The sequence below is a fragment of the Alligator mississippiensis genome, chromosome 4 (assembly GCF_030867095.1).
Source record: "Alligator mississippiensis isolate rAllMis1 chromosome 4, rAllMis1, whole genome shotgun sequence".
NCBI classification, from domain to species: domain Eukaryota; kingdom Metazoa; phylum Chordata; order Crocodylia; family Alligatoridae; genus Alligator; species Alligator mississippiensis.
The window spans coordinates 79,356,894-79,381,101 of NC_081827.1; the positions used below are offsets into that span (position 1 = coordinate 79,356,894).

At 45.4% G+C, this 24,208-nt stretch overlaps 1 protein-coding gene across 1 annotated transcript in view; it reads right to left on the reverse strand.

Annotated features, from left to right (window-relative positions):
- PPFIA2 (PTPRF interacting protein alpha 2) overlaps positions 1-23,412 on the reverse strand; it is a 706,597-nt gene extending 683,185 nt beyond the window's left edge. The window contains exon 1 of the mRNA XM_059726131.1: positions 23,329-23,412. The gene's annotated coding sequence lies outside the window, so the exon portion shown is untranslated. The remainder of the gene's footprint in view (positions 1-23,328) is intronic.
- Between the last annotated feature and the right edge of the window lie 796 nt (positions 23,413-24,208).

Below are 24,208 nucleotides of genomic sequence, written 5' to 3' on the forward strand. Positions count from 1 at the left end.
CCTATCTAAGTCATCCTATACAATCCATAATCTAAACTCTACATAAAACTACTGTCTACCCTGACACAACACAGACCTAAAACCCTAACCTGCCACAGGTAAGGCAGAGAAACCATAGCTATCAACATCCTGCTTCTGTAAAATATCAATATATGCTCAAGACATTCCAGGAAGAGGGTTGTCTCTCCCACTACAGAGGAAAGCAAAAATCCCTATAGTCCATGACAATCTGACTATGGGGCAAAATTACTTCCTGACCACAAATATGGTGATCAGTCTGATCCTGAGTAGAGGGGCAAGAACATCAAGCCAGGAACCCCTGGCTTTGGTCCCAGAAAGAGCATTGGTACACTCCAGTCAAAAGCCTCAGCCTTGGCTGCAGCTAGCACCCCAATGCCTCTGAAGGAGGCTTAAAAACACCCTGACGCACATAGGAGAAAGTGAGGGCCGAGGCAACCAACAAAGACCAGAAGCATAGGAAATAAATACACTAGTAGAACATAGGCATAGCTGTGCCTAGATCCTGACCAGTGGTTCTCCAAACTCTTCTTGAACACTTCCAGTGATGGAGAGTCCACAAGTTCCCTAGACAATCTAATTCCACTGTCTCTCTATTCTAACAGTGAAGAATTTTTTCCAGATATTCAATCTTAACTTACTTTGCTGCAGCATTAAACATTGGTCCACATCCTCCTCTCTGCAGCAAGGGAGCCTTGTCCCAACTTCCTTATCCCCAACTCTGTCTTCTTTCTCTGCCTCTGTTCTCCACTGTTCACCATTGATTGTGTATTTCTGTAGTGATGTGGTATAGAAGTTGTGAAGTATTTTGGCAGGAAATGTATCATATAAAACTTATCCATGCTACACTATATGTATTTATATTTAGATCTACCCCTCCCCACAAAAACATTTTATTTTTAAGATAAAAAACTGATTCTCATTCATACTAATGCCCATTCACTCCTGCCTGGCAGTTTAAATGGTATTAAAAAGTGAGAATCAGATTGAAAGAGTTTAGAAATGCATGTATTAAAGTGCATTTCACTACATGCATGCAGATCTGGCTACCATATTTTTAAATTATACAAAGGTAATTTAAAGTGACAATTTAATTATCATATGCACTCAATCCAAGTTGAGTCCATCCCTGTCTCCCCACTCCCTTCATCATGGGGAAAACATAGTCTCATCTTAGAATCTAGTAGCATAACTGGGAATGCCGAAAAGTGACTGTGCAGGAAGCCCAGCGGGGTATGGACAGCATCCTGTGCAGATTCCTCTTTCCAGCATCTGCTTCCTATCCCCCTCTCCTCTTGCCTCCCTTTGTCTTACTTTCTGTTAGGGAGCCCCAGAGCCATCCCATGCTGCAGAAACCAGCTATGCATTCACCTTGGTCCTGCAGAATGCACATTCTCTCTTCAAGCCTGCTCCCAGACAGCATTGAGAATGGGAGTCAGGCTGGGAAGGAAGAATCTGCCCTCTGCATACCTGCTCCCTACAGTATACAGGAGTAGCTTTGGGTCTCCCCCTGCCCCTGGATCAGCAGGGAAAGCCGCAGAAGGGGGAGGCAAGTACTTTGCTCCCACTGCCCCTGCTTTCCCTCCTGTCTGTCCCCTGTCTCTGCTTTCTCCCTGTATGACCCCCCACAGCACAACTCTTGCATTGCAGCAATGAGTGGCATCTTCAAATAATTAAATTCTAAACATGGAAATTGAAAACAAATTTATAATTTTTCATGTCTAGAATCTAATTATTTAAATTCAAAGTCATCTTGGATTTAGGTAAATAGGGTATAAAGGCAATGTTGTTGCATCCTATCTCAGTTTACTGATAAAATTATTAAGTATTTCTTCCCTAAGAGGTAGTGTTAGTATAGATAGTTCAAAATGTCTTTTTCTTTCTGAAAATAAGCTAAACCAAATTTCTTTACAGCTGCAGCAAAGAACCTTCACCGTGAAATATATACTATAGGTGACCTAGCTGACCAAGCCTGATTTATCCAAGGATTCCAATAGCTATCAAATACTAGTGTAAATCATTGGAGCAAGTGTTTGGTCTTTTAATTCAATTTCTTTACTCTAACTGGCAGTTATATGTGAGAGAACAGACTTCTGGCTTTCTGAAGGGAATTGGTTGTACATATTTTTCTCTTAGTTTTATATGCAATTTTCCTTTCTATAGCAGAAGCCAAAACGGAGACATTTTAGTTCTATTTTCTCCCTTTTGCAAGCAGAAATAATACAAAAACCCCAACCTTAAAGTGTCCAATTCTGCTTTCAGTTACACACTTGTGACAACCACTGATGTTACTTATTAATATCAAGAGAAGGGAAGAGGACAGCCTTATCTGCACATCAAAGAGCAACTCACACACAAGGACTCTCATAAATGCAGGGGAATATACATCCACCCTCAACTTCCCCTGCACAAAATGAAGTTTATGTTCTACCTAAGAGGACTTTTATGATCTTTGATTTCTCCTCAGCCTGAAGAAGGGTGCATGTGCCTGAAAGCTTGCAAAGAGATTTATTTTTTTGCTATTTTAGTTGGTCTAATAAAAGGTACCACCCCTTAACCAAGAGTTTTAGAGTTCTATATTTATCAAGAGAACATGCATTTCATTTTTGTCTGACACTCTAGATAGTATCCTACTCTCTGCACCCTTCTCTCCACAGTCAACTACTCTACCACACCAAAGAAGGGGGAGATATGGTTGTGTCCCATAAGATATGAGACTGACAATGGATCTTTAGTTTGCTAGTTGGAAAATATTAATGTACTTAATAAGGGATGACCAGGGATGTTTTAGAGTTTTTTTGGAATACGATGAATTACTGAGTCCATTTGGTTGAAAATATTCAAAGGGAAAAGGAGCAAGTGCTTATATAGGAAATCCTTTCTGCATTCTGGATAAGAATGCTGAACTTTCAGAACTAGTAGAGACAGTTACCCCAATAATAGGAGAAATCACAACAATAAATCATATATTAATAAGAACAGAATGGAAGATGTAGTATAGTAGATCTATTTGTACATTAATATGTCTTAGAGTCAAAAAGTGAATGTAAATGAGGATACATTAAATACCTAGTAAGGGTGGTCTGGAAAATAATTAATTAGTTTACAGCAGTTCTTAATCTTTGTAATTGGGAGTAAAAAAAACCCCAAGCAAACAAACCTGAGGAGCACATAAGATCATAGTAAAGGAAATGCATAAGGTTATCCAGTCCAGCCCCTGCTCAAGGCAAGATTGTCCCTGACTAAACCATCCCAATCAAGTTTCTGTCCAACCTGCTCTTGAAAGTTTCCAAAGGTGAAGATTCCACAATTTCTCAAGGTAGCCTGTTCCACTGCTTGACCACTCACATAGTCCAAAATTTCCTCCTATGGTCCAGCTTAAGTTTCTCCACACTTCAAGAAGATGGACAGATTGGAAAGAGTCCAGTACAAAGCAATCAAAATGATTTTTATGGGGTATTGCAGGACAGGTTATTACCTGATCTGTATTTATGCATGCAATTATTCCACCCTGAATTCCACACTTTTTGCTGAATATTGTCTGATCAACTCAAGTCCATTTCTTCAGTATATTGAAGTAATTCTGGATTCTAGTCCTACCCTCCAGAGTGCCTGTAACTTTACCCAACTTTGTGTTGTCTAGAAATTTGCTAAGTATACACTTAATCCCATCGTCCACATCATTTAGCAACATTGAACAATACTGGACCCAGGACAGACCCTTGGGCAACCCCACTTGATACCTCCTCGCAACTAGACATTGAGCCATTGAGGACTACTCATTGAGACTGATGATCCAACTAGTTATATATCCACCTTGCAGAACTTTCATCTAGTCTGTATTTCCTTAGCTTGTTAATGAGAATGTCAGGGGATACAGTGTCAAAATCTTCACTAAAGTCAATGTACATCACATCTTCTGCTCTCCCCATATCCACAAAGCCTGTCAATTTATCATAGAAGGAAATCAGGTTGGTCAGGTATCACTTGTTCTTGGCGAATCCATGCTAACTGTTCCCCGTCTACTAGGTGCTTCACAATAGATCCCTTGAGGACTTGCTCCATGATCTTTCCAGGTAAAAAGTTCAGACTGATCAGTTTGTAGTTTCCTGAATCCTTCTTCTCCTTCTCCTTCTTAAAAGTGAGTGCTATATTTGCCTATTTTCAAAGTGAATGCATTTTTAAAGGGTGAAATCTGAGAACTGCATAGAAATGTACTGGCAATATTTATTAGCCAGATTTAAAACGTTAAATGACAAAGGATTTGAGTGTTTCATAATATTCAAAATTGAACTAAACCAACCAAAATTGTAGCTTTGTTACTTCTTATGAAATCTAACAAAATATACTAATATATACTATATACTAATGCTAGGAGCATGGGGAACAAGCAGGATGAACTAGCGCTCCTGCTTGCACTAAACACCTATGACTTAGTGGGGCTAACAGAGACCTGGTGGGATTCATCCCATGACTGGGCGGTACATATTGAGGGCTATAGATTGTACAGAAAGGACAGGTCGGGGAAGAAAGGGGGGGGGGTTGCACTTTATGTCAGTGAGCAATATACATCAACCCTCATCAAGACAGAATCCGAGGCTGAGGAAGTAGAAGGATTGTGGGTTAGGCTACATGGGGGGCAAGGAGAAAGGGATTTGGTGGTAGGGGTCTGTTACAGACCCCCACACCAAGGGGAAGAAATAGATGCAGGGCTCCTGAGGCAACTCTCGGAGACCATAAAAGCTAAAGAGGCGGTAGTCATGGGGGACCTAAACTACCCGGACATCTGCTGGGAGACGCAGACAGCAAGGTCCCATCGCTCACGCAGGTTTCTAACTTGTGTACAGGACCTCCACCTGACACAGGAGGTGTATGGTCCCACTAGGGGGAATGCCATACTGGATCTGGTATTGGCAACGGGAGATGACATGATAGGGGACCTCCAAATCGGTAGCTATCTGGGAGACAGTGATCACCTTATGATAGAATTCAACATAAGACGGCGAGTGGGTAAGGTAACTAGTAGGGTGAAAGTGCTAGACTTTAGGAAAGCTGATCTCATTGCACTCAGGCGATTAGTCAAGGAAGCACTGCAGAGTAGGAGTTTTGATGGGATGGGTGCCCAAGAAGGGTGGCTGTGCCTAAAGGAAACGATCCTTTGGGCACAAAGCAAGACGATCCCCGAGCGAGGCAAAAGAGGGAAAGGGGCCAGGAGGCTTCCATGGCTGACCAGAGAAATCCAGGGCAGCCTAAGGGCCAAAAGGGGAGCACATAAAAAGTGGAAAAAGGGTGAGATCACTAAAGATGAATATACCTCCTCTGCTCGTGCTTGTAGGGAGGCAGTTAGGCGGGCCAAAGCTACCATGGAGCTGAGGATGGCAACCCAAGTAAAGGACAACAAGAAATTGTTTTTTAGATATATTGGGAGTAAAAAGAAGGCCCAGGGAGGAATAGGACCCCTGCTAAATGGGCAGCAGCAATTGGTGACAGATAGAGGGGACAAGGCTGAACTCCTCAACGAGTTCTTTGCCTCAGTGTTCCTAAGCGAGGGGCGCGACAAGTCTCTCACTGGGGTTGTAGAGAGGCAGCAGCAAGGCGCCAGACTTCCATGCGTAGACCCTGAGGTGGTGCAGAGTCATTTGGAAGAACTGGATGCCTTTAAGTCGGCAGGCCCGGATGGGCTCCATCCGAGGGTGCTGAAGGCACTGGCCGACGTCATTGCAGAGCCACTGGTGGGAATATTCGAATGCTCGTGGCGCACGGGCCAAGTCCCGGAGGACTGGAAAAGGGCTAACGTGGTCCCCATTTTCAAAAAGGGGAGGAAGGAGGACCCGGGCAACTATAGGCCAGTCAGTCTCACCTCCATCCTTGGTAAAGTATTTGAAAAAATTATCAAGGCTCACATTTGTGAGAGCCCGGCAGGGCAAATTATGCTGAGGGGAAACCAGCATGGGTTTGTGGCGGGCAGATCGTGCCTGACCAACCTAGCCTCTTTTTATGACCAGGTTACGAAACGCCTGGACACAGGAGGAGGGGTGGATGTCGTATACCTGGACTTCAGGAAGGCCTTCGATACGGTATCCCACCCCATACTGGTGAACAAATTAAGAGGCTGTGATGTGGATGACTGCACAGTTTGGTGGGTGGCGAATTGGCTAGAGGGTCGCACCCAAAGAGTCGTGGTAGATGGGTCGGTCTCGACCTGGAAGGGTGTGGGTAGTGGGGTCCCGCAGGGTTCGGTCCTTGGACCGATACTCTTTAATGTCTTCATCAGCGACTTGGACGTGGGAGTGAAATGTACTCTGTCCAAGTTTGCAGATGACACAAAGCTATGGGGAGAAGTGGACACGCCGGAGGGCAGGGAATAGCTGCAGGCAGACCTGGATAGGCTGGACAAGTGGGCAGAAAACAACAGGATGCAGTTCAACAAGGAGAAATGCAAAGTGCTGCACCTAGGGAGGAAAAATGTCCAGCACACCTACAGCCTAGGGAATGACCTGCTGGGTGGCACGGAGGTGGAAAGGGATCTTGGAGTCCTAGTGGACTCCAAGTTGAACATGAGCCGGCAGTGTGACGAAGCCATCAGAAAAGCCAATGGCACTTTATCGTGCATCAGCAGATGCATGACAAATAGGTCCAGGGAGGTGATACTTCCCCTCTATCGGGCGCTGGTCAGACCGCAGTTGGAGTACTGCGTGCAATTCTGGGCGCCGCACTTCAAGAAGGATGCGGATAACCTGGAGAGGGTACAGCGAAGGGCAACTCGTATGGTCAAGGGCCTGCAGACCAAGCCCTACGAGGAGAGACTAGTGAAACTGGACCTTTTCAGCCTCCGCAAGAGAAGGTTGAGAGGCGACCTAGTGGCTGCCTATAAGTTCATCACGGGGGCACAGAAGGGAATTGGTGAGGATTTATTCACCAAGGCGCCCCCGGGGGTTACAAGAAACAATGGCCACAAGCTAGCAGAGAGCAGATTTAGACTGGACATTAGGAAGAACTTCTTCACAGTTCGAGTGGCCAAGGTCTGGAACGGGCTCCCAAGGGAGGTGGTGCTCTCCCCTACCCTGGGGGTCTTCAAGAGGAGGTTAGACGAGTATCTAGCTGGGGTCATTTAGACCCAACACTCTTTCCTGCTTATGCAGGGGGTCGGACTTGATGATCTATTGAGGTCCCTTCCGACCCTAACATCTATGAATCTATGAATCTATGAAAAGGGAATGTAAGGGGAGTATCCAAAAAGAAAAGAGGAAACATAAAAAACTATTAATTAAGGATATTTAACAAAGCAATAGATTAGTTAACCTTATTGTATTATTAAAAAAAAACACCATTAAACACACAAAGTAATTTGAGGTAGTAAAATTATTTGACCATGAGCATGATGAAGGTAAAATACAATCAGAAAGTTGCACTTTTAACAACTATAGGCCTACAGTCCTTTATGTCAATTTCTAATTGTACCAACAGAGGTGTGCACCAAGAAGATTTAAATCCATCCAACTCCTCTGGCCAAGGTCTAAGTTCTGCTACCTTTACTTATATTCTGTGAGTAGTTCTTCCTCCTGGAAAATGGTGCTACACAATGTGAGAAGGGGTAAAAAGTTTATACCCTCACAATTTAACTTCTAGTATGTTTAATGTAGATTTTTTTTCAAAAAGTCATTCTCACTGCCCTGTCATATAATCGCATTAACTTGAACTGGAGTTTGTGGGTGGACTCAGCACAGCAGGAAGATAGTCTGGAAAGAAAATAGTCCAGGTGGCTTTTCATGATGGTGAACCACTGAATCATTTTCATCTTGAGCTTTTTTGTTACACTCATAACAAAAGCTGGACTGATTATGCTCATGAGCTATAAAAATGTATCAGTACAAAGAATATGTATTGGGTTTCCTTTTTAAAATGTTTTGTTCATTATAAATCATTTTTTGGAGCTTAGGTATGTTACCTTGTTCTCTTCTATAATGCACATAGTCTTGCAACAACAACAGATGCATCCTTTACATGTATAATCTTATTTTATATATTATATATAAAAAGCTGTTACCTCCAGTTTGGTCATAGATAGAACTGCTCCCTGCACTCCAACATGTAGGCCCCCCAGATACTTCACCATAGCCCCAAAGTGCTGCTCGCCATCCTTTATGCATTGCTCCTGCCCTCTCAAGTCCCTGTTGCTCTATTCTGTCCCCCCATTACCCCACATATCCCCCCATGCTCAACCCTACCCCATCATGCCCCAAGTCCCAGACCCCACTATTCTCTTCTGAGTCCTACCTTGCCCCCTCATTGCTCCCAGGAACCCACTGCACCCACCTATCCCATCACACCACAACCCCCCACCCCTCACCTTTTTTGGGCATGCTGGGGGTAGTGCTGAGTAGAAAAACATTATCATGAGTATATAACAGGCAGTATATTTGCAGAAGAAAGGATAGATTGATTATTGGAAGACCACGGGTTGTTAACACCTATGGAGTGAAGAGATTAGCAAGAATGAAGTAGTTAACAATAAGCCATGAACTCAATTGTCTCCCTCAGCTCTACCTGAAATGTAGCTATTCTTAGTGGCAGTTTGTTTTAAAGTTTGAGTGGAGAAGAAATCAAAGGGAGAGTGCAATCAAAGAGGGGTATGCCTGCACCACCAAATCCTACTACCTGCCTTGGAATTACTTCCACATGACTTATGTATTCATTTACACAATTCAAATTTCAAAGGGTTTCAGAGATTTCCAGAAAATGGACAGAACCAACCTAAAGGATAAAGTCTCTTCATTCACACCCCCCAACTTTTGCAATACAAATAAGTACATTTTCATGAAATTTGAGAAAATCCAGGTGCTAATAGAGTTATGAATATATTTGTGGATATGGTAATTTACCGAGGCTGCATATTCAGTTCCCATCACTCCACTGCTGTTTGTTTTTCAAATTCAGTGGCTTTGCAGACAGCCCTTGCTTTTATTTAAACACTAACATAATGATCAGGACACTTGCAACAAATTAGTGTCTTTTCAGGCAGTTCATTTTTTCTAGATTACCATTTAATGTGTTATTATGCTTCTGTATAGCACTCTGCAAAAGGGCTTTACTAAATAAATAATAAAGCAGTCTGGGAAGACTATTTCATTCAGATCAGTTAAGAATATTTTAAAATGTCCTCTTAACACAAAGATCATGCTATTACACTCTTCACTGAAGTGAATCTAAGGAACTCTGAAATACAACTTTGCTTTTTTGTGCAACAATGAAATATCAGATAAAAAACAAAGTTTGCTGTTGCAAGAAAATGTCAACACTAGAAAAGAGACCTGTAAGCAGTAGAAAATAAACAAAGTCATTAATCAAGGTCTCTTGACAGTAGCAGAAAAGTTGATTGGTTCCTAACATGTCCCCTGTGACCACACAACCACTTTTATTCATCGCAGAGAAAACAATAAAACTACTTGATTTTTGAGTTACATCTGCCCTATCTATGGCCCATATTATGAGCAACCTTTTGACCATCAAGGAATCAACTTGATACAGTGGCCTCACACTTTAACAACCCAGTACTCTGGGGAATGCAAGGACCACTGAGTCCTGCACCTTTCTGTAGGAATGAGAAAGAGGAAGAGGGGCTGTGCAAAGGCAATTGCATTTGCTTTTTTCCATAATCCTCTTCTTTGCATTGTTGCATGGTGTATGGCTGGTGCACAAGAACAAGCAGTTTCTTGTAACATAATAAATTGAACAGATTCTCCACCTCTCGTGCTATGGAGTCACACAAGAGGAACTGTATTTATCTGTACCAACCCCTCCTCCCATATTCCTCTGAGCAGCATGGTTCTTCTCCAACTGTAACACAGGTTGTGGCTGAAAAGCCACTGCCCAGCCCTACATATTTAAAGCATCCCGTAGACTTTCAAATTCAACTAAGAATTCAGCATGTGCAATAGCAGAACATATGATTGCTGGGGCTCATCCAATAGTTTCTTCATACGATTTGTGTCACTTTTCATATTGTTTTCCTCTTACAAATAAACTATAATCACATAAATTGATATGGTGAGTTTAACTGGGCATTTACTTTCCTCCCTCTGCTCCCCTCTCCCCACCAGCCCCAGTGAACCCCTCCTACAATAAACCTAATCCCAAAGTTAATGACTGAGTCCCTCAATGAAGATATCAGTGGGTATGTCAACATGAGAACCCAATCTGTGGAGTAGCCTAATAACACTGTGTAGTAGTGTTCCAGGCAAAACCAATGTTAATATGCTACTAATAGTCTAATACTACTGTGCAGTTAGTGTCCAAAAAAATCATATGTCGGTGCTACTGTGCAGTAGTGTGAGATACTACAAAGAACAGTAGGGCTGTGCAGGAAAGCTGCTTGCCATTGTGAGCTCCACACTATCCTGGTGACACATCCTCCGTGTCCAACCCCGCACCACTGCCCCAACTGCAGCCGCACCTGCAGGGGATGCACTGCCAGGGCAGCACAGAGCTTGCAGAGGCAGGCAGCTTTCCTGCATGGCCCTGCTGTTCTTTGCAGTGCCAGGTCACACACACTGGGCTGTGGAGGTCCTGGGGGAAGGCAGCAGGGTGGGATCCTGAGCCTGAAGAGGGCAGCCTGGGCCCAGCCCCACCCTGCACACAGATCTTGGGGGCATGGCTCCCCTTGCCCCCTGTGAGTGCACACAGCAGCAGGGAGCCAGTCTCCCCCCAACCCTGGATAAGCTGTATGTGGCCCCATCCCGCTCCCCACCAGGGCCCTGAGGCTTCACACTGCAGCCCTGGGCCCCAAGCCTCAGGCACTGCCCACCTGGGCAGCAGCCCCAGTCCCAGCCCTGCCCAATTTCCTCCCTATGGGGGCCTCAATTCCCCCCGCCCCACTTACTTGTGGGAGCTGCTCTTCAGGCTGCCTGGTGGCCTTGTGTATACAAGACGTGCCCCCTGTCTCACCTCCCTCCTCCTGTTCCCTCCCAGGCTGGAACCTCTGCTAGGCTGTGGAGAGCTTGCAGCAAAACTGCAAAATCTGCAGGTTTCTCTGGTAAAATGAGAAATCCACATTTGCCTCCAGTAAAAGGTAAAATATGTGGTTTTCTCTATTTTTCCATAGGAAATGGAAAACCCGGATCCCTGCTGCTCAGAATCTAGCTGAGTCCCAATGTGGTTTCTGACCACTCAGATACTTGTACACAGCTACAGGAGAAGTGCCTTAAGTAACAGAGACATTTATATAACCTTCATTGGCCTGACTAAAGACTTTGATTCAATCAGTAGAGAAGTCCTATAGAAAATCCTGTTGAGATCTGGATGCCCATTAAAATGTGTTACCATCATCAGACTTCTTCACAATGACATAACAGCAACTGTCTTAAGCAATGGCTTGGAAATAAGACCCCACCCAGTTTAGAACTGGAGGTAGCAAGGTTGGTTGATTGCACTAAATACTCTTTTCCCATCTGTATCACAGCTATATTGCATCTCACTGCTAGCTCCTGCTTTCCCTAGAGCTTTCCTTCTGGAGTCAGCATCCAGTATCACATGGACGGGAATCTGTAAGGGATAAGAGTGTAGGCAGTCTTGCCTAATGGGTAGGCCACCAAGGGTAAGCAGGGTGTGGGGCTTGGTCAAAGGGCAGGAACCATGTACCAAAACCAGAGGGGGATCTAGAAGAAGAGTGTATGACAGTCCAGGGTCAGGATCCAGGGGTCAGATGCCTAGTACCAATCTGGGGGGAGGGGAAGTATTCCAAGGGTGAAGTCTAAAAACAGAACTAAAATAGGGTCAGGAGCCAGGACACAGAACTGCAGGAAAATCCAAAGCCAAAGTCCAGAACTAGATTGAAAACCAGGTTCAGGAACCAGGACAGAACTTACCACAAGAGAACTATTGACTGGCCTGCAGACCCAGGGCCCCAGCTGGTACTAAATGGATAGTGGTGCTCCCAGAAGCCAGACAGAATGCTTGCTGCTCCAAAACTGGGGCAGAATTCATTAGCTCAAGCTTGCTTCGAGTGCGACTGCTGTGATCCTTGACTTAGGCTGGGCTGTCTAGCCAGAGACGCTGACAGCACTGGGCCCAAGCTGGTTTGTCTGACAAGTGTCTGTGACAGTATTAAGTCCAGGACGGTCTACCTGGCCAGTGTCCCAGACAGAATCTCTTTAACATCAATAGGTTATGTTCCAAATCCAAGATAACCAACACCTCTGTTACTGATCTCCAATATGCTGATGATTGTGTTTTGTGTATCCACTTAGCTGAAGAGTGCCAGGGCACTCTTGATTGCTTCTGTGAAGTATGTGAAATGCTTAGACTCACTGGGCATGTCTACATGAGATGCTTTACTGCACAGCACAGCTAATTATTGCATAGTAAGCATCACTATCTGTTAATGCTGACCCTTACTGTGTAGTAATCAGGGGTGGGAGATTGCTCGCTGTCCCTGGGACCTGCCTGCTGCTGGGGCAAGCTCTACAGCTGGGGTGAGCTCTGCCACTGGAGCCTGGGTGGGGAAAATGTCCCTCTGCCCCAGGAGCAGGGAGCTCCCAACCCCTGCTCCGTGAATGCCACCATGGAATGAGGGCTGGGAGATTGTTTCTAGCCCCTGCTCCAGGATTGCAGAGCAGGGGCTGGGATCTCCCTGCATGGGGAGAATTCCTTGCACAGCCTGGAGCTGGCTAGGATCTGCCCCTAACCGGGACAGTTCCTGACCAGCCCGAGCTGTGCAGTGAAGTCTGAATGTGCAGCCCAGAGGTGGCTGGGGACTGTCCCATTTCAGGCAGTCCTCAGCCAGCTCCAGGCTACACATACAAAATTTCCCCCACAGCCCAGGATGGCCAGGAATTGTCCCAGTCAGAGGCAGGTCCCAGCTCCGCAGATTTTTCCCATCCCTATGCTCTGATTGAGTGATTGTGGCACAGGGCTTGGAAAGAGCTGTAGAGGAGCGGGGGGACAGGTCCCAGCCCCCTTCCCCAATCTGCCAGTGGAATCCCTGCCCAGCTGAGGGCTCACTGCTAGTTGTCCCACTGGTGGATTGGGGCAGGGGGCTGGGACCTGCCCCTTCCTCACAGCTTTTTCCAAGCCCTCAGCTGGAAGCTCCCTGTTGCCAGGGCAGGGGGACATTATCCTTACCCGAGCTGCATCACCGGAGACTGCCCTAGCAGCAGGAAGCAATCTCCCAGCCCCCTCCAGGAAACAGCTGTCTCTTAGCCTCATGCTCCCTGTTTGCTCCTGGACTAGCACCCGTGGGGAGTCTCAAGCTCCCCCTGGCTGCTGAAGGGGGCCAGTGCAGGGCCAAGGTGGGAGGTGGGAGCAGACTACTGCCAGGAGCAGCAAATCTGCTCCCAAATCCCTATGTGTAGACACCTGCCCAGGGTGGGTTTACTCTAGAGTAAATTAGTCTAGAGTAAACCCATCCCACAGCATTTGCATGTGTAGATGTGCCCACTGTCACCTTTACAAAAATCAACATCCTTTACCATTCAACCGCACACAAACTACCTGCTCCTCCACATATTACAATTAAAGGGCAATCTTTGGAGAACGTTGAGCATTTCCTCTACCTATGTAGCCACCTTTGCCAAAAAACAAAACAGATGACAATATATAACACAGGATAAGGTCTTCCATTGCTGCCTTTGGATGTGTCTGAAATTTTATCTTTATCTTTGAGTCAGTGACCCCTGAACAGTAAGACCTACACCCGCAAACATTACAAAGGGCACAAGTATCCCTCGAACCTCTGAACTTTCATATTAATGAAGATATGCAAAGAAGGAATACAACAGTTACCATAATAGAATAGTTTAGCTGTGGTTGTATTCTAACCGTTCATTAGAGGCAGGTCCTGTCAGACCAACCTGGTGGCCTTCTACGACCAGGTCACAAAACCCTTAGACACAGGGGTAGCAGTGGACGTAGTCTTTCTGGACTTCAGGAAGGCCTTTGACACTGCCTCTCACCCCATTCTCATTAAAAAACTAAGGTACTGTGGCATCGACACCTACACAGTCAAATGGGTTGCTAACTGGCTTGGAGGGCCACACCCAGAGAGTGGTGGTGGATGGGTCATTTTTGACCTGGAGGGATGTGGGCAGTGGGGTCCCCCAGGGCTTGGTCTTCGGACCCGGGTGTCCCAGCTGCCTGCGGAGGGTTCGGGATTGAGAGTATGGTCGAGGGTAGAAAGGTAAGAAAGATTTATTGACTTAACAAAAACACAACTACGCGTAGTAACAAGACAAACAAAAGCAATTCGTGTCGGCAACTTATTGGCAGTCCCCTCTGATGCCTGATACACAGCAAGCTTCTCTTTCCACAACGTTCAGTGAAGTCAGGCGTCCCCGAACAACACTGTCCGAAGGGTAGCAGGAAGGGCCCTGGAATGCTGTCCTTGTGCTCCTCAAGGTCCACGGGCCCACTGATCCAGACAACAGCTAACTAATCCTTTCCACAGAGCTGTATCTTCCTTCTGAATGGTTTCCAGATATTCCAGCCAATTTATAGCTTCTGAATGGTTCTGATAACGTACAACCACTCAGATTCCTTTTACTTCAACTGTCCTTAGACTGACCAATTAGCAGTACAAGCCTTGCATTCCTTTGATAAGGTAATTTTAACTATGCCACAGGGCCTTACTACTTCAAGGCTTTGCCAAACTTACTAGGCCTTACTTTATACAAGGCCTCACTACACCTTAGACTTTAATTAGGCTTTTAACAACAACATACAGCTTAATATCTAAACAAATACAGAAAAACACTTGGTCTAATCTTCATAGAACCTTCAGCAAGCACCTTTATCACACAGACATACTTTTCAGCTGTCACACCCGTGCTGTTCAACATCTTCATCAGTGACTTGGACGAGGGGGTAAAAAGCACCCTGTTCAAATTGGATGACACTAAGATGTGGGCATGTTAGAAGGGAGGAATAGGCTACAATTGGACCTAGACAGGTTACAGGGGTGGGCAGCTGAGAACAGGATGGGTTTCAACACTAACAAGTGCAAGGTGCTGAACCTGGGGAAGAAGAACCAGCAGCATACCTACAGGCTGGGGAATTCCCTTCTTATCAGCACAGAGGCAGAAAAGGATCTTGGAATCATTATTGATGCCAAAATGAACACGGGCCGACAGTGTGGGGACACAGTCAGGAAGGCCAGCCACACCTTGTCATGCATCCACAGATGTATCATGAGCAGGTCCAAGGAGGTGATCCTCCCCCTCTATGCGGCACTGGTCAGGCCACAGTTGGAGTACTGCGTCCAGTTCTGGGTGCCACACTTCAGGAGGGATGTGGACAGCATTGAGAGGGTTCAGAGGAGGGCCACTTTAATGATTGGGGCAGCAGGGTAGTCCCTATGAGGAGAGGCTAAGGGACCTGAACCTGTTCAACCTCCATAAGAGAAGGCTGAGAGGGGATCTAGTGGCCTGTTACAAACTAGTCAGAGGGGACCAGCAGGCACTGGGGGAGTCTCTGTTCCCCCGAGCACTACCAGGAGTGACTAGAAATAATGGTCACAAGCTGGCAGAGGGTAGAGTCAGACTAGACATCAGGAGGTGCTACTTCACAGTCAGGGCAGCTAGGATCTGGAACCAGCTTCCAAGAGAAGTGGTGCTGGCTCCTACCCTGGGGGTTTTTAAGAGGAGGTTAGATGAACACCTTGCCAGGGTCATTTGACCCCAGTACTTTTTCCTGCCATAGCAGGGGGTCAGACTTGATGATCTGCTCAGGTCCCTTCCGACCCTACCAACTATGAAACTATAAACTTACATAAGATCAGTAGGGTTACATCAAAGGAGTGCAAAATATAAAAATACACACCATTAGGAATTGCAACTAAGGATTATTTTAATCAATTTTCAGAATCCTCCTACTTGTGATCATATATCAAAACATCAGCACTGTCAACTAGTGTGAATTGCAGTAGTGATTCACAGTATTATTTTCCCTGTTCCAACCCTGCAGCTCTGTTCTGGCCACATTGCCCCCTTCTGTCCTGCCTAGCATCTTGGACTGCCTAGGGCCATGCAACCTTGCCTAAATTTTGAAGTATGCATCCATTACAGGCAGCACAAGACTGGGCAGGGGGAGAGGGCTAGGGAGGCTCTCATGGGCTACCAGGCCCTGACAAAAAGCTCACTGAGCTGCACTTCTGCATACATACAAGGTGGCACTCCTGTGATCTACCTGGCCTTCAACTCTCATTAAATCTAGCCCCATTCTGATGACAGATCTTCAAATCAAGCTTTTCTTGGATTTTTTGTTATGTACAGCTCTATTCCTCCTCCCCCAACATTATGAACAAGCATTTTTAGCACCCCCCCACACACTTTTTAATGGATTTTTGTACAGTTGCAGCCAGTTGGCAGCCCAGACAAGTGTGTATCTTTCTACATAGTGACATGTTCCTGAACTGAAGTAACTAACCATTTAATAACATAATGAATTTATTCTCACACAAAGGAGAAAGACATTTTCTATTTCTTATGTCTAGGTGGGGTGTCAAGGTACAATAGGACTAATGTCTGCCCCAAGGTCACACAGAAAGTCTGTGGCAAAACCAGGGACATAAATGCATATTTACAGTCATGCTTAGGCATAAGATTGTTATCCTTTAGATGGAAGTATACCATTCAAGAAAAGCAGAAGACACTGAGTGGCAGCCGGTATCAGGTTTCACTCCAGCAAGCTGCAGAGGAGGTTAACAACCAGTGACATGCTAGAGGACACGAGAAGCACTTCTGTTAATACTGATCGCTCACCCTCTGCTAGTTCACTTCTAATGAAGATCAGTGCAGGAGAAGCCTCCATATAGGCTGACATCTGACACGTATAAGATAATGTCACACTGCAAAAGATGTTTGTGAATGTGAAAATATGAGGTTCTGGACTAGAACTGCAAGAAAATAGATTTCAGTGAACAATGTATATTCTTAGAAGGAAACTGTCAAAGCATTTTTCACTCATCATTTATAAAAATCCTTTAAAACAGAAATATGCCTTACTAGCAATGGGATCACCCACACAGATTTTGAAATTCATTTTTTTTAAATCCCAAAGTGGAAGCATTTCTTCAAATTGCTTTGGGAAAACAAAGCGGGTTTGGAAAGACTACACAGATTTACTATACTTACTCAATTCCAAGAAGAGATTCCTCCCCCTCTCCTCCCCCCCCCCCCCCCACATTGTACCTTGGGAAAATAAAGCCACATCTTAGACTTGAGTAATAAGTTAAAAAAAAGAGCAGAGGCAATGCTGGATCTTGAGAATTTCTCTGGCTCTGTGTGGATTTCTCTGCTCCGTGTGGGAGCCACTACTTCCTGGCTCCACAATGATTCCTTTCATGTTCTCAGCATCTGCACTGGATCCTGCTGCTGCATGATTCAGTATAGAGCCAGGGAGCAGTGCAGGACCCAGCACAAAGCCAGAGAGTGGGGAAGGCATCACCACAGAACCAAGGAGCAGCCCAAGGTAATGAGCATAGAGACAGAAAACAGTACAGACTCAGCACTGACTTGCTCCCTGCTGGGTCCTGTGACCCAGGGAACAGTGAGGTAATTAGTACAGAGCCAAAGACCCAGTATGGAATCATCTGGCAGCGTAGCATGTGGAGGATGGGGTCAAACTGCTGCGTACCTCACCCCCACCTCGTTCTCTTGTTACACCACATCTTGACGTTCCCCCCTCCCCTCCCCCCCCCACTTCCCCTGGAGCAGTGGTAGGGATGACAATTTTAAGATGACCCTCCAATAATTTAATTCTACACGTGGAAAATTATAAGAAATTTATCATTTTCCACATATAGTATCTGATTTTTTTGGGTGGGGGGTCACCATAATCATCTTAGATTCAGGTCAATACAGTACATGAACACATACATGCTCACCAATAAACATATAATCATAGATTATTTTATATAAGTGGGGGGCTAGTAGTAAGGAATGGAGAAGCTAGTATTAAGCTTGCTTGATTGCTGAACACTTTCCTGTATGAGCTTTTCTCTAAACAGTTCTTATCCATCCATTATTTGCAGTATGTCTTTGCTATTTGGCAGAAAGAATCCCTACAGGCTACATGACTTTTCCTTTGTCCTGTGAAATTCCATTCAGATATAACTAAGATATAAATTATTCCAAATATTTGAAGTTCTGGGAACTGCTGACATCTTGCCAAAATTATGGCATGTTTCAAGGTCAGGTTTATGCTGTTACCAAAGCAGCTGCTAAACAAGGTGTGCTGGGAACACCAGGGAGCTGCCATACCAACTGTACTAGGCTTGCAGGGGATGCAAAAGAAGAATGAGTTTAGTTTTTCTAACTTTGGAGTGCTTGACTTTGCATCTTTTAGCATAGAGTTATTTTTATATGTAAACTGTATCATAACAGCACACAGGAGCTGCAGTCAGTACTGATGCCTAGTGTGTTAGGCATTATAGAAATACCTAAGAAAAAGTCTCTGCCCTGAATAACTTGCATTTTCAGACAGCAAGTGGAGAACTGGTTCTACACCGTTAGTTATCCCTGTTGTAAAGTATAGATTGTCCTGCAGAGTGGCTCTGCCATCAGCAAGTGCAGGGCCAAAATGCCATCTAACTGATTCATCTCAACTCAAACAACAGAGAAGTAGCTATGGGAGGAACAGATTGCAGGGTCGCTCCTAAAATAAATATAAACATACATATTTTGTCCTCTGCAAGCTTTTGTCACATTTGCATTGAAAAGATGCTTGCTGTGTTAAAGAGTTACAAAGTAATAGCCAAGAATTCTTTTTATGACTGACAATTTGCGCAACAAACTTGGTTCATTATTAACAGGAACTTTTCAGCCTTCAATTATAATAAAACAACTAATATAGTATTTTTTTTTGTTTATTTGCTTGGAACAGTCCTGCACTGCTGTCTATGTATATTTTTTAGGGTCTGTCTATGATAGACTTGCGGTCTTTGGTTCTCAGGCTTTGAAAATTTAAAGTCCCCAACAGCCAGAGCTGGCAAAATCAGCAGGAAGTCAGCTTTCTGGTAATACTGGCAGATCCTGAAGAAGGGTTAGGATGTAGCTGGATGAAAGATTAAGAAACTGTACTTGTTTTGCTTTTCTACCTTCAAACTTAGGGTCAGGTTTTCTTGTACAATACTTTTCTCCTATATGAAAAATCTTTTTGCTATTTTCTCCCCTTACAGATTGCCTGTAGCAAAGAGTGATTACTAGGTGAGTGATATTCCAGACATCCATTCTACAGAAAGGGGGACCTTTCACAACTCAAAGGAAGGCCACTTAGTGCTGCCAGATATTCCCTTGCTGCACCTGTGAGGTCCAGTATAAGAGCAGTAGAGCTGAGGTTAGTGGGTATAAGGAGTTATAGCAGGGCAAACCGCATCTTCTCCTTGGGAGAAGTGGCAGGAGAGCAAGAAGAAACGTGGGGCTCTGGGAGCGTTCCATGGATGGGTTTGTGTACCATGTTCAGCCCTGAGGTGGCCAAGTTGCTCCTTACTGGCCACCTAGATCCTGTATTTCTCTCCCCCTCTGACCTCTCAAGATCCCATCTCATCTGCCATGCCTTGGTATTATAATTGCACAGGGAGACTGCCACTAGAGGGCAGGGGGGAGGGTTGATTCATTTCTTAGGACCTTGTCTGGAGTGAAGTCCCCTGACCTTGGCCCATCTTTTACTCTGGCTGGGATCCACTGACCAAGGTCCACTGTCCCAGAATCCTAGGCTTCTAGCCCTGGGCTCATGCCTTGTGGGATCTGCCCTCCCCCCCAGACTTGCCCCTCATGGGCTCTGAGCTTGTGCCCTCAGTCTTTTCCAACTTATGCCACAGTCCTTCTGCTGCCAGCAGCACTCCCCTGCCTTTCAAGGGTTTAGGGCTTTGGTTGCTGCTTGTACCCTTCTAAGTGGCCTCCTCTTCCTCTACAGCCACAACCTGATCCTCTTGTTCAATTTCAATACAAGCATCCACTGCCAAACAAAAGGTTCTCCCAACCTTGGGTCAATACCATACCATGACAATAAGCTATAACGTAAGGCTCAAAGGCCCCTGCTGCCATCTCTGCTGCTTTGTGGCTCAGGGGCTTTCTTGCAGCTTCCCTGCAGTCTGAAATCATTCCTCCTTGGCCAGTCATGCCCCTTCTGAGAGTGCTGCTCCTTGCAGCATGCAAGATCAGACTGCCTGCCTTGCCTCAGCCTCCGGATTTATACGCCTCTAAACCCCTCCCCTTCCAGTCATGAGGCTCCCCAGCCACACAGATGTTTCCCCTTTGCCTCAAACCAGTTGTGCTCTTCTGCTGCAACAACCATACAGCAGGCTTGGCCTGCTGCTCTCTAGAAAAAATGACAGGGGCCTCTGACTCCCTGTCACAGTGTACAACAGGACTGATTACCATGCTATTTGTTGGCACTGGATTTATGACCCAGATACCTTGCTCTAGGTGGACCCAAACCCTCAGACTGACCATGACCTTTCTATTTGATAATAGGCAAATGTTATTGATACATAGTGATAGCAGGTAAGAATAATACAAGCAATTCTATATCTACCAGACTGTCATCCAAGTCAAAGTATGTCTGGCAAGGATGCAAGCTTCATTTTGAGGTTCTCTCTTGAATGTCAGAAGCTTGGAGGTTGAAGGCTGAGGCCCACTCCCCCTTCCCAGTGGGGTGGATGAGATGGGCTGGTGGAATGCCCTCTCTCCATGGGGCCTTGGGTTCCTCTCTTGGGGACTCTTTGTTGCTCTGAAATCCCTTCTTTTGTATTCTCTTCCCCTCCTGATGACTCTACATCCATGGACATCACTGATTGGTCTCCCTGTGGTTGTCATACTGTCCATGTTCTGTCCTGTCAGCATAGGCCTTTGTTTTACAAACCTGTGACATGCATATACCCTAACTTGGGTTTTCCTGGTGTCCTAATTTAGTGTTCCCCCAAACTAGAAAGCCCAAGGGCTCTCAGTTGGGCACTGTGACCTGGTGCCACCTTATCTTATGTCATGGAACAGTGTGGACCATGTCTACAATTTCCCAGCCTGTGTGTCTATCCCTGTCTGCCTTGAAGGCTGTGAAACTGTGTGACAACCAGGTTGTTAAAAATCAATAACCCTGGCCGTTGCCCTGGACCATTGTTTAAATACATATCTACTTTACCTATAAGCCAATTCCCAAAAGCAAGCCTCTAAATACCATTTTCTAGCCATCTCTTTTAAGTTAGGCTGTTCCATGTAACATGCCTTTTCCACATGCTTAAATCTTTACCACATTTCACTTGTTAGGGATTAAATTTGGTCATTCCATGGCAGAAAGGCTAAATGTTTTATGTTGGCCTTTGTCCATTTATTATTTTGAAAATTTCACCCAAATTAATTCAGCTTTATCTAATCAGTTGATTTGGGGAGCATATATTATTTGTCCATGCTAAAAAAGTATGGCAGTTTCATCCACTAAGGAGAAGTACTTCATTAGAAGATGAAATTTTTAATGTCCTTAATAAATCCAGCTTCAATAAACACAGATTTTTACTACTTCTGAGTTTACTCACTGTGTTTGCCTCTGAATTTTTTGTCTCAAAAGGTTTCAAAGGAAAAAAGAAAAGAGAAAAGGCCTGCCTTATTTTCCCTGTGCTACAATATAAGGCAAGGTGGATGGGAAGCAGCTGCTGCTAGATTCTAGTGAAAAACAACAAAAATATAAGAAATTATAAAGAACTACTCCAAGAACCCTTCAGTCTACATTAATTCAAAGCAATTTTGAATGCACAAAATAAATGATATGCTTAAAAATCTTTGTGAGCAAACTTGGTGCTGTTATTACATCTAACATGGTTACAAAGGTATTATAATTATGTAGCAGACTTGACAAAAAAATAAGGGCTTTATATTAAGAATGCAGCTCTACAAATTCAGTAGTACATAGCCAAGTTGTCCCAGAAGTACTTTGGAAAGAATTAGGATTTCAGCTTCCTGTCCCCATCACATCTAGCCAGCTTCTTTGGATTGCATGTGGTGACGTGATGTGATAGTTCCACCTGTTCCTTTTTTATTTCCATCTTCACTCTGCCTTTCTACCCTTTCTGCAGGGTGTATTGAATGTGCAGCCACTTTTATTATCACTGTCTTAGGGACCTACCCAAATCTGGTTACATGGATGTTACAGAAATCACAAAAAAAAAAAATTATGGTGATCTCCACAAAATCGTTGGGGAAAAAGATTACCAAAAATAAAATACTCTCCAGTGGGAGCCAGCAGTCCTAGCTGTGCAGCTCAGCTGGGGAAAGAGTGGAGGCAGTCTGTCAGCATGAAGGCAAGCAGGCAAGATGGCAGCTGCCCCTACCCCTCACCGCTGATTGTCTGAGAAGCCTGGGGCAAACTACCAGGCCTGGTTCTAGGCCAGTTCTGCCACCTGCCTATGGGCAAACCACCCGCCTTACTCACCTGCCATGCCTCATTGTTGAATAATTAAGATTGTTGATTAAGTGGGACGCTGCCCTTTGAGCACCCTGATGTCAATGGGTGGTACATACATGCTCCAACCTTCCCTTTACATGTCCCATGCCTCACAGATGTCATTCAGTATGTTAATACTGCTCTGGCTTGCAGCCAGGTCAGATTCAGACCTTCATAAGGCCTCTCACATACTGCTGTAGTCAGGCCTCACTCTGCCCCTCTCTCACAGGGGCCTCTAGCTTACTGCCCATCCCTGGGCTACACCCTGCCCTGCTTCCTTGAGTGGCTCCTGTAGGCCTTCAGGCTTGTCCTTTCACTCCTCAAGTAGCCCTGGCTCAGCTTGTTGGGTCCCTTCCTTGGCCCTCATCTGAGTGGTGACTGCTCAATTAAGGAAACTCTGGGCTGATTCTGCCCCAGCCCCTCACTGGGCCATATCACCCCTTCCTTAGGCCAACACTCCACCTCTACTCTGGGGCCCTGGGGTCAAACACCCCACCTCAGGTTCAGATGCTTCCCTCTAAGTGTACCTGGCCCTAACTCCACCCTCTCATTAGGCCCCATGGTCTTACAGCTCTGCAGGCTCAGGTGCTCATCTCTGAGCATTCCTGGTCCCCATTCCTGGGTCTGACACCCATATGGGCTCAGGTGCATCTTGGTACAAATATCTGGCCCCACTGCTCCCACCAGTAACCCGTCAGATGATGGGGGTTATGGTTTTTGAGGTGCTCTTTCCCACCTTTCACTAGGAAGGTTAGTGGTCTTGGCATTTTAATGGCACTGCCCCACCACACGCAGTCCCACCAGAAAAGTGCCCCAGAAAAGTGTAGTTTCCAGTCATGCCCAGGACCATGGGGTCTCCTCCTTCCCCATAGCCCCAGGTCTTACCTCCAAGATGTTTCAGGGGCAGTAACTTCGCAGGGTGATGTTATTCCCTTGATGACTAGCAGCATACTGCTGCCCCAGCCTTTAGAGGTGGGTTCTAAAATGGCTGCCATAATCAAGCACCTGCTGGCTGCCTGCTCCCAGCCCTTAAAGTGACAGAGCACTGAAGCTGCTCCATCACACCCATTAAATTGGCTGGTTGCCTCCTTGAGTTGGCTAGACCCATACTTATAGCCCCATATAGCTTATGTTCTCTTCCTTCATTGCAGGGCTGTGGAGTGTCACAATGCAAAACTATTTGGTGGAACAGGAAGTTAGTGATACTTGCATGTAGAATCTGGCATGTGCATATAAGCCATATATTTATTTTTCTTAGGAGTCCATCAAAGGGCTGAAGGGACAGGGCAGAACTGTTATTTCAAGGGTACAATGGTGTAACTTAGGGGGAGTGAGATGGGGCTGTCCTGAGCACTGACTTGTGGGGGGAAAAGAAAAGGCTGCTGTTGGCAGCCACACTTTTGCATTCATGATCTCAGCAGCAATCTGAAATCACCACTTCCACTATGCCGTGGACACTTGGTCATATTCTTACACTACTGCAAGGGTGTAAGGATTGGGTCTCACACATTCTTGTACAGTGCATAAATAGACAAGTATTTGAGCCAGAGAAAGATCCAGATCAAAGGCCAACGCCCCCCATTAGAGGGTCAGAACTAAAGAGTCCAAAGTCCAAATCAATAAGCAAGATCCTAGTTGACAGTCCAGGCAGTGCCAGGAGTCAGAGAATCTAGGACACTCAAACAGGGTAGGCAGGAGAGGAGAACAAGGCAGGAACCAGGCTGGAGAAACAAGTACAGCTGTTACAGACTGTGAATCACTGAGC